This window comes from Camellia sinensis, chromosome 9 (assembly GCF_055761805.1).
Source record: "Camellia sinensis isolate YWXY chromosome 9, ASM5576180v1, whole genome shotgun sequence".
Lineage (NCBI taxonomy): Eukaryota > Viridiplantae > Streptophyta > Magnoliopsida > Ericales > Theaceae > Camellia > Camellia sinensis.
Genome location: NC_138969.1, coordinates 189,674,953 through 189,679,401, shown reverse-complemented (window position 1 = coordinate 189,679,401; position 4,449 = coordinate 189,674,953). Strand labels below are relative to the sequence as shown.

At 36.9% G+C, this 4,449-nt stretch overlaps 1 pseudogene across 1 annotated transcript; it reads left to right on the top strand.

Annotated features, from left to right (window-relative positions):
- The first annotated feature begins 2,387 nt into the window (after positions 1–2,387).
- On the top strand, positions 2,388–3,975 carry LOC145800070 (putative F-box protein At4g22030 pseudogene; annotated as a pseudogene). Its single transcript, XR_014341393.1, has one exon. The product of XR_014341393.1 is annotated as a putative F-box protein At4g22030 pseudogene (transcript).
- Positions 3,976–4,449: the final 474 nt, after the last annotated feature.

Genomic DNA, 4,449 nt, shown 5'->3' with positions numbered 1-4,449 from the left:
ATAACGGAAATGGGATGGGAGGTGTCAAGACGATCCATAATACTAGTTAAGTAGGATTAAAGCAACAGGAAGAGACCTGTAGGAGCAAAATTTGGTAAAACAGAGTGTACCAGTGAGTCCGGAAGGTCGAAAATAGCCAGAAAAGGCTGCTGGACAGAGATGATGTCAGCGGCGCACGTTAGCAGAGTGCAGGGAGGAGCACGTTAGCAGAAAGGCGGCGGCGCACGGTAGCGAAACAGGCGCAGGCGCGGCGCACAATAGCCGTTTTGGCGCACGCGGGTGCAATGTAGTGAAGCGGCGCACGAAAGGCGCACGATAGCAGGCGCGGCGTACGGGAGTGGCAGGGCTGACGTCAGCCGCGGTTGTGTGGGCGCGTGGAGGCGCGTGGCGGAGGTGAGTGGCAACAAATGGCGCGTGCGGGCGCGTGTGAGAGTGGTGGCGGAGCTGGCGACGCGCAGAAGGTAGAGGCGGCGCGTGTGGGCGCGTGGAGGGTGTTCTGAGAACGGGCTAGGTGCCGTTGGAATCGTGAGAAAATTCCGAGCGTTTTGATGTATGCCACTGTGTACGGGACTAAACACAAAAATTGAAAATTGCCAGAAATGTAACACTGGGCTCTGATACCATGAAAGATTAGTTTGAGAGAGTGAGAGAAGCTATAGAGTGAGAGAGAGACTCTGAAATGTTTGTATTATGTTGTGTGATTTACAAAGAGATGAAGGCTCTCTTTATAGAGAGAGAAAGGGGCATTGGATACCACCATTATCACCGAAAGCAAACACTATACAATTAATAATATAAAGTTAAAGCTAGTCTATCATAAAGCTATACAAATAATAATGAAGTCTGCTAAAGCTATGCTAAAGCTATTCTAACATCGATAATTGTCTAATGTGTACAAATATTATGTCTACTATGAATTCTCTTAAAGCTATTGTGGCAAGATTAAGATAGTCTCAGCACTATGAATTACATGTAGGCTCCGTTTATTTCAACATAAAATATTTTTGTCAAAAATATTTTACTCATTTTTCATTATTTGGTTGGAAAAAAAAAGTAAAAAAAAAAAGTAAAATATTTTTTAAGAAAAATATTTTTGCATCAATTTTTTTTTTTAAATGACTTACCTTTAAAAATTTCGTAAGCCAATTTTTACAAAGTTGATTCTCACTCACTATCTTTTCAACACATTTAACATTTTCAAATAAATATCTTAACTGATTAAAAAGTCAAAAATGACACTTTATTGAATCAAATTTTCTCTTTTAGGCAATAAAATGTTTTTGTTCCAATTGTCAACCAAAAGCCGGAAATTTAAAACAAAAACATTTTTTTTGTGTGTAAAATCAATTTTGTAAGAAAATTATATTTTTATATAAAATATTTTAAGTCAAAACAAATGTGGCATGGTTTCATTTTGAAATCAACAGTCTTATTATGAAGAGAGATTATTCTATTATATATCCCAGAACTTTTTGCAAACACCTCTAGTTTAAAATATTTCTCATAAGTGTGAAATGCAACAAAATAAAACTTTTAACAGTAATAATATTCCTTTATTTGTGAGTTTTTATTTTGTTTTATTTTATGTTTTATTTTTTTATTTTTTTCTTACGTTGACCAGCCGGTATTTGATAGTTGGTTCAAAATTGCCTTTTTGGATAATTAAGCATTTAGTGTTTTTGATTGGATATTAATGACAATTATGGGCGGCCTTACATAAATTTCATTAATATTCAATTAAGGTGACAAATACTTATTATTATAGCATTATTGTTAATAGCAATAAATCTGAGTACATAACACAAATACCTCCTAAGGAGTGGGGCCTACATTGTGAGACATTTATTTTTTATTTTGTGTTTGGTCTCTGTAACACATTTTGTATTTGATTTCTGTATTCCTAATATTATAATGGATAATAGAAATGAAGTTGATGGCTTTCTGTACAAAAAAAATTATTCATAATTGAAATATATGAACAAATTCATCTCGCTAAATTTACACTCTACATATCATTTGAGCAACGAACACAAAATATTTTTACAATATAAGACACAAACATAAACTAAAATATGAATCCATATTTGAGATCCATCATACTTTACCCAAAACATGAATGCTTTCCATATGTGTCGTTGTCATTAGTACAAGTTCTGTTTTAGGAATGGCAAAAGACAAAAAAACGGTTGAGTTGGACTGTTTCAAGGTTCTTAACTCGTTATTGTGTTTTTTGAAATCAATGAAGCAAAATAATACATAAAACAAAACAAAACAAAGACTCGGTAATATTCTAAACAATGGAATACCAAATCAAAACTTTGAACAGTTGCTCCTTTGCAGGTCAACCCCAACCTCTGTCTATATATATGCCAAGCCACATATTTCCATTCAAATTCAATACACCCTTCAATCAAACTCTAAACTCCATAACCCAAATCACAACTAGGTTTTAAATATCGATCCACACGATCACAAGCCTAAACCATTCAATACTGTCAACACCAAGATATAAAACTACCTCTCACACAAACCAATCTTCTAATCCAAAGCCAATAAATTATGGCCAGCCTTAAAGCTTCAAGCTTGATGTTCTCATCGACTTCATCGTCTTCATGTTGCCGGAGAGAGATTATCAGAGCTGCCATCCATATGCCGAAGCTCCACCATGGAGGTCTACTTTCTCTTCCCAACCTCACCAAAACTAGAGGTTTGGTGGAAGAATTAGAAATGAGAAGTGGTTACACAAATACAAACACTAACTCTTCTCCTAAATATGATACTAAGGTTTCTGATCCTACGGTGATAGCAAAGCTTTATGCGATCATGGAGGCTATCGTGGATAGAGTGGAGATGCATAAGAATATTGGAGAGCAAAGAAAAAACTGGAATAGCCTTCTTTTAACCTCCATTAATGCAATCACTCTTACAGCCGCTACAATGGCGGGCATTGCAGCCACCGGTGTAGGTGGTGGCGCTGCCCTTGTGTCCCTTAAGCTCTCTTCCACTTTGTTATATTTGGCGGCTACTGGGATGTTATTAATCATGAACAAGATTCAACCATCTCAACTCACCGAAGAGCAACGAAACGCTTCTAGGTTGTTTAACCAACTCCACGAAGAAATTCACACGATGGTGTGCATTGGGAATCCAACCATGCATGATGTGAAGAAGGCAATGGAAAAGGTTTTGGCACTTGACAAGGCCTACCCGCTTCCCTTACTAGGCGTGATGCTTGAAAAATTCCCTAAAACTGTAGAACCTGCCGTCTGGTGGCCTCTGCATCAGGAGAAAAGACAAGCGACACGATACAATGGGAGAAAGATTAATAATAGGAATGGTTGGGACGATAAGTTGGAAGAGGAAATGAGAGAGATAGTTGGGGTTTTGAAGAGGAAAGACGAGGAAGACTACTTGAGGTTAGGTGAAAAGTTCTTGAAATTGAACAAGGTGTTAGCCATTTCGGGCCCTTTACTAACCGGTCTAGCAGCCATTGGCTCGGCTTTGGTGGGAAGCCCTAACCATGGCTCATGGGCTGTGGTGCTTGGAGTTGTTGGTGGCGCTTTGTCAACCGTCGTGAATGCATTTGAGCATGGCGGGCAAGTTGGAATGGTGTTTGAGATGTACCGGAGCAATGCTGGTTTCTTTAAGCTCATGGAAGAGTCTATTGAATCAAATTTGGAGGAAGAAGTGGAGAAGAGAGAGAATGGGGAGATGTTTGAAATGAAGGTGGCTTTGCAGCTTGGAAGGAGCTTATCAGAGTTAAAAGACCTTGCAGCTTCTTCTTCAATTAAAGGAGAGGCCATGCAAGAGTTTGCAAGCAAACTTTTCTAATTCATTCAATTCAATTCAATTGTAATATACGTAACACTAACTTCAGTTGTTTGTAGTTTTGTCCATACAGACTGTAAATCAATTCCATTCATTTATTCATTGTAAAAATAGTGAGTTAATGAAAGAAAGAATTATAATACTGAAGCAGTACATTGTGTGTTTTAATAAGATAAACATGTTCATTGGCATTCATGTTCACCAAAAATAGAAGACAACAATCTTATTTATCATCAAGTGGAGTGATTCCAATGAATTAATGTAGAGAAAAACAAAAAAAATAATAATCATTTATAATTTTCATACAACATCCATGACGATAGGGGTTTGAATTTGTGCATTTTTTTTGCTAATCTTGGACGTCTCGTGTTTGACTCTTATAAGGCACAATATTATACAAAAATTTTGCCTAGTTGATGAGACGATCCTGGTGTGATGCCATGTTTGAAGTGCCTTATTTTAAATTTTAAAATTAGACTATTCTCATTTATTTTATTTATTTATTTTGGGTCACCATTAACTTTCAACAAAAACAACAGGCAAAAAACTTGAAATGGTTCAACTTTAACAACAGCACCATATGTCAAGGAATAATTCTACTCCTTTTTCTTTGTTTTTTTT